The following is a 14,619-nucleotide window of genomic DNA, read 5'->3' as shown; positions in this document are numbered from 1 at the left end:
GCTGGTTTGGGGAGTTTCAGGAGGGGCTTGGCCTCCTCCCAAATCTGGTGGGTGCATGAGAAGCATCCATTAGAGGGGATGAACTTTTACTTTTCTCTCCCCATGTCCATCCATGACCCCAGTGAAAGGAGCCTGGCTGGCAGCCTGGACCAGTCCCTGCAGGGGCATGTGTAGTGCCAGCCCACCCCAGGAGGATTTGCTGCAGGCACAGGTCCCCACTTTGCCCTCTCACCTTGCCCACCACACTGCACCTGCTGGGATCCCCACAGCCAGAGACAAAGGGTTTCTCAAGCACTGTATTTCCGGATGAGTGTTCGTTTGCACTCTCATTGTTTACAACTCACTCACAATGAACCCCTGTAGTCACTGACAGCTGAACCTGGCAGAGTTAGACAGAGCTTTACAGCAGACTGACAAGGCAGAGCGGCTGGAGTTTCTCTTCTTTCCTCTTCTCAGCCCCACTGAGGGAAGGAGTCTACTGGTTTTAATTCCCCTGGACCACGCAGGCATTGCCAGTTCACCAGCAGTGATGGGAGCAGAGGTGACTCAGGCTCTGCTGCAGAGTCTGCTGCTCAAGTCTCAGCACTGTTTCAGACATGAGGGGAAAGCTGCTGCACCCCTGCCTTTATGTAAAACATTTCCAGCTCTAGCAGGTGGTGTCCCTGCACATGGACCCAGACAGAGCTGGGCAGCACAAGCTCTCCAGCACATCCCAGTCCCTGTGACAAAGTGGCTCTGCCAGACATGGTGTATGCCACAGACAGGTTGTGTTGAGGTGGGGACGCTGCTCCTTCTCCCATCACTGAGCTGAGCATAGATTAGGACTTGGTGAGGACTGCAGAATGCTGGGCTGTCAATGGCACAAGAGGATTTTGCTTCACCTGCAGGTCATCACTGTCCACTCTGGGGGGGTGGCAAGATCAGGAGGAACGATTCTGGGAAAGGAGCCTGCAGAGCCTCCACCAGCAGCTGCTGTTGAACTAAATCCTCCCTGATGGGCTGCACAAGGCACACGGGCATTGCCCTCCTCCACCATGAGGGGGGGCTCCTGACTGCCCTGTCCGACATGACTGAGGACGAGGGGCTGAGTGAAGCTCTTCTGCAGACCCTCCGTGAGTGCTCTTTCACCTTCACCAGCAGGAAATAAGACTTGTCCACGCAGCAGCAGCCAGGAACTGAAGGAGGGGCTGAGTCAGCCCCTGACCTGTGAAGACAGCTTCACGTGGGCAATAGCCAGCTCAAGAAACAGGCTTTTCCCCTGGGATATTTGCTCTGCTCTTCCTCTCTTCCACAGACTCAGCTGGGTTCAGACTTCCACGGAATGCTAATACAGGGTAGGCAAGTGGCCACTGTTTCCTTTGCAAATGGGTTTGTAGCCTGGCTGCCAGAGAAGCATCTTACAAAAGTACTTTTGGCTCACTCCTACAGATTGCTGGTTTTCAATCCATGCAGAGGACAACGATGCTGTTCATGCCCCAGGACCCACTGCCCAGGGCTGCCAACCCTGGCCAAGCACTGCAGAAGCCCCCTGCCACTGAAGTCTGGGGTCCCCTAGGCCACACATCTTCTGGGACATGCCCTCCTGCTCAGGGGACAATGGCGAATTGCTGCTTCCTCTGATCCTGCCTCATCTTCAGAGCAAGCATCGCCCGGCGGTATAAATCTAGGAGGAAGGGAAACAGTCAGGCACCAATACAGAGGCCAGTTTTGGGGCCCAGGTGGGCAGCCTCTGCTGAGTGAGGTCTACAAGGACATCCCAGACTCCACAACAGCCTCCACCTTGCCCAGCAACAGCACTTGTTTCTACCATTATCTCTGCACCAAGCAGCCCATGGCCAAAGGCTCCTGCACAGTTCATGCCTTGCTGCCAACAGGCCAGACCTCACAGTATTTCTCAGCAAAATCTCTCCTGTAAAATACCAACCAAAGGTGCTTGAGACCTCCTCGGGCTGCTGCTGCACGGCAGGTTCCTGTGATTTGATTTTATTCTTGATTTTCTTCTTCTTTTTCTTTTTTGTGCCCTGTGCTGGATGGAGAAATAAAAAATTTGAAGCATCACCTCTGGGCAAGGATGCTCTTGTAACCAAAATCACTGAGAGGACTGCTGCAGGGGGATCCACAGCCCTCCAGCACCTCCATGGAGATGTTCTGAGTTGTCTGTGCTCTTCCCTGATTAGACTTCCATGACCTTGCTCAGCTGATCTGCAAGCAACACTAACAGGGATGACGACCAGCAGTTTGGCATATCACTGTGTTGCTGGCTCCCCAAACCACCCTGCAGAGTGTCCTGGGGGGTTCTGGGAGGTGTGGTGCCAGTAGACCCCCACAGCTGCATCTCACCTGGGTGAAGGGTGGCTGTTACAGTGGGCACAGGCTCCTCCTGCCCAACCCTGTTGGGAGGCAGGAGCCCCCTGGCAGCCCCGGCTCGGCTGTCAACCCCTCCTCCTGATCCCTCCGGCTCTTCGGCTGGGCTTGGGTGCCCTGAGCTCTTCTTCCTCACCTTCACCTTCCTCTTCCTTCTCCCAGGGCACTTCAAGCTCTCCTCCTGGGCAAGGTAAAGGGGACGAGGGGAAGATCACAGAATCACAGAACGTTAGGGGCTGGAAGGGACCTCGAGAGATCATCTAATCCAACCCCACCGCCATAGCAGGATCACCTATACCAGATCACACAGGGACACATCCATGTGGGTCTTGAATATCTCCAGAGAAGGAGACTCCACAACTCCCCTGGGCAGCCTGTTCCAGTGTTCTGTCACCCTCACAGTGAAAAAATTCTTCCTCCTGTTTCCATGGAAGTTTCTATGCCTCAACTTCCACCCATTGCCCCTTGTCCTGTCATTGGGCACTGCCAAAAAGAGCTTGGCTCCATGCTCTTGGCACTCACCCTTTGGCAGAATGCTTGTTCTATTCCATTCATTCCATTCCATCCCGTTCCACCCCATTCCATCCCATTCCATCCCGCTTCATCCTGCTCAGCCCGTTCCATCCCGGGGTGGCTCACCGCGAGCAGCCGGCGGCGGGTGGGTGGCAGCGGCCGGGGCTCCCCGCTCTTATCCGCGCCCTCCCGGGCATCCTCCCCGGGGGGTGGCGGGTCCCTGGAGAGGCGAGAGCACGGCGCGGGGGGATAGGGGCGAGCCCCGCAGGGAGGAGTGGAGAAGGGGATGGGGACATGCGCCCACGGAGCCTCGCACCTACCTGCGGACAGGGGGGCGGCTGCGGGCTGCCCTAGGGCCGGCACCGGGCGGTGTAGCGGCAGCGGTGGGCGGCGGTAGCGGAGTTGCGGGGGCGGTGCGGAGGAGCCAGCGCAGCCCCGGCAGGATGGTGCGGGCCGGGCCGGTGGGCGGGGGTCGCCTGGTGGCACAGGGCTCCTGCGGGACGAGGGACAGGGTCAGCTCCCGTGTGGAGCAAGGCCGGGGGTGTCGGCCCCGGTGAGGAGCGGGACCGTGGTGGGATGTCAGCCCCGGTGAGGACCAGCCCTGCACTCACGATGCGGCAGGGCGAGCGGTTGTCGTTGACCAGCCGCTCCAGGGCCAGGCGCTCGATCACCTCGCAGGGCAGGAGGGCAGTCGCCGCGTCCTGCTTGTTGGCCAGCCTGGGACACGGGACAGCGGCTGTCACCCCGCTGAGGAGGCTGGATGCTTTGTCCCAGTTCGGCTGCCAGTAGGCAAAGCTGTGCCCTGATGCTTACCAGGCTCTAGAGCCCCCTCCTCAAGCCCCTCTCCCGCAATGCTATCAACTCCCGAGCTCCACCGGGGTCTCCATGTCCCACAACACTCTGACAGTCCCCTGGGCACCACATCCCCACAGCAGCCCAGCCACGCACCCCACGATCCCAGCAACAGTTTCCCACTCCCTCCACACCCCAAACCCTACAGGTCACATCTCAGGGACTCAGCCTTACAGCAAGATGGGCTTCCCAGAGACATCAGGATGGCTCAGGACACGGCTGAGGACTTTGTGGGCCTCCTCCATCCGTGCCAGGTCACTGGAGTCCAGGACAAAGAGGAGTCCATGGGCTTCACTGTAGTAGCTGCGCCAGGTGCTGCGAGAGCGCTGGCCCCCAGGCAGGTCCACCAGTGTCACCTCAAACCTGTCCACTCGCAGGCGAGTCTGGCCAGGCTGTGCTGTGGGCAGCACCTCGCCAGCTAGTGCTATGTGAGGGAGAGGGAAGAGAGCTGGCACAGCGAGCCTGGGAGCATCCCCATGGCCATGCCTCCTCCTCCCCAGACCATATCCCCGCTACCAAGGCTCCCCAAGGCATGGCCTTTGCCCCATACACTTCCCCCAGCACAGCAGCTCTGTCTCAAAGGTCTCAGTCCTTCAAAGCTTAGCTGGAAAGTACCACAAAGATGCTGCCTCCAGGTGAGGCTGCCTGCAAAGCTCCTCACCTTTTTCTATGTCCATGATGACAGAGGTTTTCCCTGCGTTGTCCAGCCCCATGACAAGGAGGGTGACTTTCCTGGGGAGTGACAACAGTGGGTGAGCATCCCAGAGGAAGGCTGTGCTCCCCGGCGAGCAGTGACCACTGATGGCCCCAGGGCTCCCACGCAAGGAACCCTGCACACAGTGGCTGTGCTTCAGCAGGAGAGGGGCAGGACAGTCACACAGGCTCTGGCTGAGCTGGGGGCAAGGACAGTCCCTGGCGCCCAGGTAAGAGGGGCAGGACGGTCATACAAACTCTGGCTGAGCTGGGGGCAAGAACAGAGATGGTCCTTGGTGCCCAGAAGAGGACAAAGGGAGTCAAAGGTATCTGGAGCAACACCAGCACTGTGGAGCTTTCAGTGTGCTTCTCATGGCAAGGATTCCTTCTCACATCATACAGGATGAAGCAATGATATGCAAGAGTCAAAAAAGCAAACAGTTAAGGATTGCTTTTGGTGTCCTTCCTGGTCAGTGATTACGGGTAGACACAGCTAGGGAAAGGCAGCAAGGACATTTTACAAGAGTCTGCCCAGACTCAGGAGGTTTTTCCTGTTGCTAAACAGTCCTGTTTGGTCTCCAGTGACGTGCTCCACCACAGCTATGCACAGAATATTTTCCCTGTGGTTGTCAAGCCACAATAGTCATTCAGTGTCATTTTCTTCCTTAAACATATAGACCAGGCTGTGTAGGTGGCACAGCTTCTCTTCCAGCATTATTGCAATGTGTCCTAGATGGTGGGAGAGGATTATAAACCCCCTCACCACCCACAACATCTGCCTGGGCTGGTGCAATGCCATCCCGAGAATGAACCTGGTCTCCTGACATGCAAATACAGCTGTCTGTATTTCAGTCTGCCCTTCTCAGCTTTCTTGGGGAGCTGCTGAGTTTGCACAGGAGGAATCCTGCTGGAAATCTTCCTACACATGCACCCCTGCCCACCCTGCTCCCTTCCCTGGCCAGCTCCTGCCTGCTGAAGAGGCAGAAAGAACTCTTGTGTGTCTCACTCTGTGGTCTGGGGAAAGTTCCTGCAAGGGACACCACTCCCAGTGTTATTTCGATGGGGTCCTCACTGATAAATGTGTGGGTAGGCGCTGTGCCCACCCTGGGAGCCCCGAGAAGCAGGCATAGGGACCTACCTGACAGGTTCCTGTATGGCCTGCAGCCACGACCAGCAGTGAGAGAAGAGGTGGAACATTCTTGACAGCCCCACAGAAGACCTCTTTTCGACACCTATGAAGCAAGCAGCCCTCTGTGTCCCTGTGCTCTGCCCTCATGCCTGTGCTTTCTCCCCATAGTGAGGTGCATCTCACCTCAGATAGCCCTGTCCCACAGCCCAGCACTGCTGCCTCCAGCCTGCTGCACAGGAGACAAGCCTGGAGACAAATTTCAGTGTCCCCAACCAAAACCCTTGGCTGGATCCTGTCCTGGCAGCCCCTTTTTGCATGGCAGGAGCACCATCAGCCTCTCACCTGCTCATCCCCACTGGGTGGCCCCTGCTCACATCCCTTTGCGTAGCAACTACTTAAATCTAATCTGGATTTAAATTACTTACTCCTCACAGTCTCCTTAATCCTGGAGGGGTCAGCCCAGGCCGGTGGCCACTGGGACATGGAGTGCTGTGGGGCTGCCGCCACATCGAGTGGCACACCATGGCACTGCATTATCCACCCAGCACCAGGCAGCCTCACACCTCCACCACTGCCTTAGATGGCTTGTGGTGGGGACATCACCTGACAGCCCACGTGGGGTTTCCAGCTGAATTAGTGTCTCCTCTAATGAATGGTGTCCCTGGCTCCTTGCTGCCTAATCCCTGCATGGATGTTGCTCTGCAGCCTCTGCAAGGAGCAGTCCCTGCACAGTATGCATGGCTCAGCTGCCTGCCCAGGGCTGGGGGACATCACCATCACCACTCACTGCTTGTGTTTCGCATCCTCTGAGCAGCAGCAAGTCCTGTGCTGCTCAGAACAGAAATAGCAGCCAGCCCAAGCAGGCTCCTGGTTAGGAGCAGGGAGGTGGTGAGGACCCTAAGACAACAGGCCAGAGAACCAAGAAAGCCCCAACTACTTGATTTGCAACCTAAAGCTCTTCTCCTGCTCCTCAGGTTTCCTGCTGCTTTCCCCAGCTGGGGCTGCCCTCCCTGGGCACGCTGCCACTGTCGTGTGCAGAGGAGAAGAGGCTACACAGGGATGTCCAAGCTGGAGGAGCTTTGGGTAGGGGAAGTGGGGTCTGAGGGATGAGGTCATGCAACCCACAAAAAGCCAAACTGAGGAGCAAACAGAGATCCCACTGCCTCACTTCAATCCATGCTAAACCACCCAGTACCAGCAGCACAACCTCAATCAGCTGAGCCCTAGCCACGAGTCAAGGATGCTGAGATGCTGCCAGGCATCCCACAGCTCCAGGTTGGACCCAGGGGTGCAAGCCTAGGCTGGGCATGGCCCCTCGCTTCCAGCCCTACATGCTGCTGGGAAGCTTGGCACACACCTCTGGGCAAGGGATGTGCCCTGGAGGCACTCCATGGGTGGGGACCCACGTGTGGTTAATGATTGATGGAGGCAGTTTCCGTACTGATAGCACAGCTGCACGCAACAAGATTTGGGGCGACTGTGCACGGCCATGCTGCTGTTGATGGGGCAGTAGCTGCATCTCAACTCTCTTAGCCTGGCCCTGTCCCTAGCCTGATGGCCTTTCCCAGTTGTTCCCATGCCCATGCCAGCATCCTGCTGGGCCCAGTGGCAGTGCCATGTTTGCAGGCAGCATGGTGCTGGGAAGACTTTTGCAGAATTAGCTGTACTAGGGCTGAAACGACTTGCTGGAAGAATCAGTGCCTGTCTGTGTGCCTCATGGTGGCGCTGTGAGAGGACAGTCGGGCAGGGGACAGGAAGAGGCACAACCATGGGTGCTATAAATAGGGAAATGCCATGTGGCAGGCAGCCCTGGAGGCAGCAGCACAACTTCCCAAGGGTCAGTGAGAGCTCCAGCCTCTCTGACACTAAAGGATTTCCAGAGGTCTCTGAGCACTTGGGGCTCTGTTGCTTTTAAGTGTCCAAAATCCCCAGCCAAACCAGCACTGGGGACTGGAAAACACTCCGAGCACCTGACCATGCCTCCAGGTCTCTCCACCTGATGCACACACAGAGGGTTCAACAGCTGAGAAAACGTCAAAACCCTCCCCAATACTGGCAAAACCCACACTCAGCTCTGGAGAGGCAGGGTAAGGGCCACATCCAGATCGATGGGCACTTCGCCGGGCCTGGGCTCAGGTTACAGAGCTGGATGCTGGCCCTTTGCCCACATGACTGCCCAAACGGGGTACAGCCTGAGTCCCTCTGCCAGCACCGTGGGGACCCCCCTTCCCCCAGGCAGTGCCAGTGGGGACTCACAGCAGCCGCCCGAGTTTCCTTGGTGACTGTTGCCAGGTGAGAAACTCTACAGCAGAATTTATTCTACCAAGGGATGTTCCTCACTGGACCTGTTACCGGAGCGTGCCCCAGCACCATGCTGGACTGGACTGTCTAGTGCCACTGGTGCCAGCAGGAACCCCAGAGGGAGGGCTGTGCTCAGGGCTCTGGGGCTGCTTGGAAGCTGGCACCGCTTCCTGGAAGGCAGCACGTGTTTTGGGGCTATTTCTGCCTGCTGGAGTGCCGCAGGAGAGGGAAGAAGGCGAAATCACAGGCACCGCAGAGAAGCGCAGATGGACGCGGGCTGGCAGGCTGCCCTGCCTTGGCTGCCCTAGACCCCGTGAGTACGTGCCCAAGCTGGCACCGAGCACACCAGGGACCCCAGGGTGAGGAGTAGAGTCAGGGGGGTGGCAGCGGCAGGGCGGTGGAGCTTGCATGTGGGGAATGACAGCTTGCAAGGGAAAGCAGTATAGAGGCTGCCTTTAGCATTGACCAAGAGCCTGGAGTCAGAGCGGCACCAAAACCGAGGTGGTAGCAAGGACCAAAAAAGTCTTGACGGAAATATTTTCAGTGTGTCCTGCTTTGCCTGGAGTTGCATTGCCTCTGCCCAAAAAGGCATCCACAGCAGGGCAAGGACATGCACAGACTTTGGGGAGGGACTCATCTTTCTATTTAATGCATTGAATGACAGCTACAGCATGCAAGGCAGTGGATATGCAAAGACCTGCATCGGCCCTTTAAATCCCAGCGTGACTCTGGTGACTAACAATAACGCCAGATCCTACAAGCTCCTAAATCCCAAGAGCTAATTACAGGCAAACACACCATGGTCAGGCTGGAAAGGCAAGATAATTCCAGCACTGTGCCACACGGACCCATTGGTAATGATCTGGGGCACTGGGGATGTTTGGTGGTTGGTAGGTGTGGCAGTGGGGGTGTGGATGGCTTGCATCAAAATGTTGCAAGCAGTCCACATGCCTCACCAAGGGGCCACCAACCATTTTGCAAGCTATTTTGAGCAAGGGATGTTTCTTTTCTGGAAGACTCTTTGCTCCCCTGCCATTGGTACCACCACACTATAATGGGACACAGAAGCAGGGAAGGAAACGTGACAAGAAGCTGGTTGCTTTTCACCCTATTTCTGACCAGCTGCTTTCCAGCCAAAGCACACACAAATTCCCAGGAGAGGCTTGGATTTGAAAGTGAACTACTCTGCTTCAGTTTGCTCTGCTCCCTGCTGTGTGGGGAAGGTGCCAGCTCGGTCCTGCACTGTGCATGAAGTGAGGTGATGTCCCTGAGGTGGCTGCAAGCCTTCCTTAGGCTCCTACATGGTTTGGATGAGAGTATTACAGTGCTTCCACTGCTTTCCTGCTTCCCTGAAGCAAAGGATGAGGGAAATGAGAGCATGAACCACCCCTCCTACCTGCTAGAATGCCCAGGCATGTGCAGTCACAGCCCAGCTGGGCTAGCACACTGTATATACTCTTGCAGTTGGTGGGAACAGGGGACTCAGTTAATCAAAGTAATTTTAACCCTTCCTGCCTGGTTTAGTGTCACAGCATCACCTGCTGCTGAGCTGGGGCTGGAACTGGAGAGGTCTGACTTCAAAAAGTGTAATTATCACAAAAAAACAAAGAGTGGTGGTGAATAGAGTTAAAGCCAGTTGACAGCCAGTCACTGGTGGTGTTCCCCAGGGCTCAGCCCTGAGGGCAGTTCTTTTTCATATCTTTGTCAGTGATCTGGATGAGGGGATTGAGGGCTCCCTCAGTAAATTTGCAGGTGACACTAAGCTGGGATGGAGTGCTGATCTGCTCAAGAGTAGGAAGGCTCTACAGAAGGATCTGGACAGGCTGGATTGATAGGATGAGGTTCAACGAGGCCAAGTGCTGGGTCCCTTACTTGGGTCACAACAACCCCATGAACGCTCCAGGCTGGGGGCAGATTGGCTGAAAAGCTGCAGAGCAGAGAAAAACCGGAGCGGGCTGGTTGACAACCACATGGACATGAACCAGTGTGGGCCAGGTGGCCAAAAAGGCCAACAGCATCCTGGCCTGGATCAGTGTGGACAGTAGGACCAGGGAAGTGATTGTTCCCCTGTACTGGTTCCTTGAATACTGAGTTCAGTTTTGGGGCCCCTCACAACAGGGAAAACATTGAGGTGCTGGAGCATGCTCAGGGAAGGGTAACAAAGCTGGTGAAAGGTCTGGAGAACAGGTCTGGTGAGGAGTGGCTGAGGGAACTGGGGTTGTTTAGTCTGTAGAAGAGGAGGCTGAGGGGAGACCTTCTCGCTTTCTACAGCTCCCTGAAAGGAGGTTGGAGTGATGTGGCCGTTGGTCTCTTCTCTCTAGTAACAAGTTATAGGATGAAAGGAAATGGCCTCAAGTTGCACCACTGGAACAGGCTGCCCAGGGAAGTGGTTGGATCCCCATCCCTGGAGGTCTTGAAGAGAGCCAGAGATGTGGTGTTGCAGCACATGGTTTAGCACCAGCCTTGGTAGAGTTAGAGAATGGTTGGACTCAGTGATCTTAAAGGTCTTCTCCAACCTAGACCATTCTATCATTCTAAGACCTATAAACAGACTCAAAGAAGGTAACTCTGTTTTGTTGTTCAATTTAATCCATGAGGCAGCAGTGGCATGGCCCACACTGGAAGTACACCCTGGCTCTCCATCCTTGAGCCCAGTGAGGGGTTCAGCACAGCCTCCAGCCTGCAGCAAGATTTTGAAGGAAGAGGTCCTCAGGGAAGATACAGGTTGTCCTCAGGGAAGATACAGGTTGTCCTTCAAGAAGGATAACGGAGCAAAGCTAGACAAGGAAATAGCAGCAAAAGCAGTTGCATGAAGAAGCAAATGAAAAAAAAATATTTCCCCAGCCAGAAATTCTTCCACAGGCTAATGGGGCAGGAGAAAAACACAGCCATGTTATTGAGAAAGCACTGCAAAATCCAAACAGTTTAGGCTGTGAACACCAGGCATTTGCAAAGCTATTTCCAAACTAAGTAAAAAGTTCCCAGCTCACAGATTCCTGGGATTCCCCGAGATGTGCTGGCTGGGACAGCATGGCTCCTGGTGCCCCCTGCTCCCTGCAGGTCCAACCGAGGAGCTCTTGGTCATTTCCACTTCACCCAGCACGTGGGGTTTTTAGGGGACCAGCAGCATCCCCACCATCACTCTGTGTGGCAGCAGCTCAATATTTAATCCCCAGCTCAAAGTCGGAGAGGTTTCAGATCTAGGAAGGCAGCAGGAGGGAGCACAGCCCCACACCCTGAGCAGCTGCTTCCCCCTTGGTGTGCAGGGCTATATTTGGGAAGCTGGCAACCTGCTCTTTGCATGTCCCAGCCAGCACTCAGGCAGCAGTGTCTGCTCTGGGTCCTAGTGCAGTGGCAGTGTTCAGGGCAGAGTAGAGCCTGCAGGGGCATGCCAGCAGCTCTCCTTACCTGGGCTCTTTAAGGGCTTTGGCAAGGAGCTCCCTGCCATTTCCAAACAGCTTTTCTCTTCTCCTTTTACAGGAGCAGAGCTGCCAGGCAGGCATGTGGAGCAAACATGGCTATTTTCAGAGTGAGAGCTGGTGAGGGAGCCTGCTCCCACCCCACACAGCCTGGCTTTCACACACACACATGCCCTTGTGCATCCACAGCTGTGCAGGGGGCTGGAAAACTGCCCAGCAAACCCCATGTTTCACAGAGAGGGCAGCCACCACCACTGCAGCCTGGCATTCAAAGTGTGCTGTCTGAACACTGGCATTAAGAAAATAATAAAAGCTGGGATTAGGAAAATAGTGAAGGCTGGGATTGGGAAAATAATGAAGACTGGGATTGAGCATATAATGAAGCTGGTATGCCCTCCAGGACAGGGCAGGCATTTGTGTGAACAGTAGAACTATCCTCATGTGGTGGCAGGACTCAGGATTGCACCTTGGGCATCCCTGGGAAAGGGGAGGCTCCTGAATGCCAATGTTGGAACAGGGTCTCGAGTGGCACTGTGCCACCCTTGTGCACGGAACACAGTGTTTTGTCCTTTCCTCTGCCTTTCTCTCCTACTCCAGCTCCTGGCACTGCAGACAGATGAGGTTCTGGGTGCCACTGTAACAGAAGTAACCTGCCACACATCTAAACCCCCACACTTTCCTGAGTGGTAATGCCAGCACAGACCCTGTCTGTTTGCCACTTGGCTCAGTTCTGCATTGCATTGGAGGTCACTTCACCCTACCCACCCAGCCCAGGGATTGTTCTGTTCCCGGGAGGGTTCAGCGTGAAGGAGCTGGCCACTCCACTGGCCCAGGATTTGGCCACTGCACGTGGAAAGACCTGGATGGGATGTCCCCAGCAGCTGGGCAATGCCTCCTGCCTTGCTACAGCTCAGGCTGAGCGGTGACTCTGTGACATCAGTGTCACTGGGTGTCGGTGTCACTGGGTCTGCAGGCAGAGGCACAGGCGCTGAGCAGCAGGGCACAGGGAGTGGCAGAGGAACAGGACAGGACTGCTCAGTGATGCTATCTGTGGCAGATCACTTTTATGATCTGCTGTTTACAACACCAAGCTGCGGGCAGGTAGGGTTAGGGGTGACTCACAGCCTGAACCAGAAAACAGCTCCCTGCTCCTGTGTGCTCGGGTCAGCAAAGGGGATAATAACTGGGGTGAGAAGTGCTGCAAGGCTTCATCCCTGCGTTCCCCTGACAGCTGCCAGGGCTTCTGGGTGCAGGACTGGAATTCTGGACTACCCAAACAATTGCTCTTAAGTATTTCATCATGAAGCAGGGGAAGATGAAATAAAAAATATGATGAGTCGGAGCCCAGGCATTGCTGAGCCAAGGGCTTGGTGACCTGCCAGACTCGTGGGGGATGCTTTTAATTTGGATAAATGGAAGTTGCATAGACAGTATAAATTACATGTTGCTCTTTCTGCTAACACAGAGGTGTGGGCACAGCTGGCAGTGCCACACTATGTGCCATCACTGACTGAGCTCCCAGCCAGGCTGCGTGCCAGGGCCACTGCAGCTGTTGCCTGTGCACAGCTTCCAGCCTGGGTGTCCGCAGGAGCGACCAACTGTCCTTTGCTTGGACACTGTTCCCTTTGCCCTCTGCCCTGCTGGGTTCTTTTTTGGGAGAGCCTGTTTTCCCAAAGCAGCTGGAAAATATATAACTATCATACCAGAGCTGAACAGTCACATGTATGGCTCTTGTCCCTCCCTCTTGTCAGGCCAGTCTCAATAAGCTCCTGGTGTTTGTGGTTTCCCAAAGCAGCTGTTCAGCCCTGGAAGGAGAAGCACTGAGCAGCTGCAGGGATCAGGATTGCTTTTGTGTGGGAGCTGCCGTCAGAGGAGACATAGCCTTCAAGGTCTCAGGTGGTTTTGTTCCCAGCTCTGCTGATAAACCCAGTAGCCTGGGTAATATTTCCAAACTGGTGTAATGGGGGAAACTCTCACGGGGGGCAGTTCATGCTTTGGGTTTGCACAGAGATGGGTGAGAGACGGACATGGTATTCCCACTGTTAGTGTAGGAACCTCCTTGCAAGCTGGCCTGACTGCCAGGGAATGAACACCAAGTGGCTTTTGTAAGTTACTTAAGACTTCCCAGTCTGTCCAAACCAGGGAAAATTTGCCAACCTCAATCACTCCTTGCCTTCGCCCATCTCTCCCAGACAGCCAGCGTGTGCCCAGGCTGGACTGAATAAGCTGGCAGGCAGCATGTGCTGGGGCCAGACAGTGTGTGGGCGTCACTGTGCTGGCAGCTGCCTGCCATCATGCCACTGCTCATGGGGGAGAGGCAGGACTGGTGCTGGGAACCAACATCTGTGTCAGCAGAGCTCAGAGCCCCATGGCCATCAGTGTGGGGCACATCCCACACAGCCTTGTGCTCCCACCCTGGACTGTTGACTAAACTCAGCTGGTGTCCCCAGGCCTGGACAGCAGGTGGGGCTGTCAGGAGGGGCTACAGGGGTGAGTAATGGTCTCAGCTCTAGGAAGTGTGGCTCCATTAGTGAGTCCATAGATCACATCACCTTGGAGGCGATGAGAAAAGCACCACATTGCTCAGCTGTTAGCCAAGGTGGTCATCACTACCTCCTACCTAGAGGCAGGAGCATCCAAGGTGCAGGAGCCACAACTCCACTGTAGCGTCCTACTCAGATCTTGAGACCAGCTCTGCACACAAACACTAGCTGCATGCTGGACCCGAAAGGGTGTCCCTACAGCAGCTGGGCTTGCAAGATACCAAAATGCTCCCTCCCTTGGCAACACCCTTTCTCCCTTCCTCCCACACGCTGCCCCACAAAGCATAGGGCTATGGCATAGCAGACAACATGTCCTGGGCCCACTCACCCTTCTCTGGGGCTGAAGCTGGGCTGGTAGAAAGTGCAGGCAGTGCCCTGGCAGATGCCTGGTAAAAGCCATAGATCTGGCTGCAAGCAGGCCTGGCATCCAAAATGACATCCCGTTGGTGAGACTGCACTGTCTTTGGCTCTCCCTGACATTCTGCCCTGGTGGTGAACCCCCATAATGCTGCAGCTTGGGGTGTAGCTGCCAGGACCCATCTGGGCAGTACTAGGTGGAGAGGTCCAAGTGAAGATTCCAGAGGCTTGGGGACACAGAAGATGTAGCATGAGGGCTGGTAGAGCTGCGACTGTGGGAGTGGGAGGATCACAGTGTGGGTGCAGCAGGGGAGTTCTGGGCTGGTAGGGAAGTCCTGGTTCATGGTCAAAAGGAGATTGGAGTGAGGTGGGGGTCAGTCTCTTCTCTCTAGTCACAAGTGAAAGGATTAGAGGAAGCCTTTCCAAGTTGCATCAGGACAGATTGATG

The sequence above is a fragment of the Indicator indicator genome, chromosome 17 (assembly GCF_027791375.1).
Source record: "Indicator indicator isolate 239-I01 chromosome 17, UM_Iind_1.1, whole genome shotgun sequence".
Taxonomy (NCBI): Eukaryota; Metazoa; Chordata; class Aves; order Piciformes; family Indicatoridae; genus Indicator; species Indicator indicator.
This window is presented reverse-complemented; position numbering follows the sequence as displayed.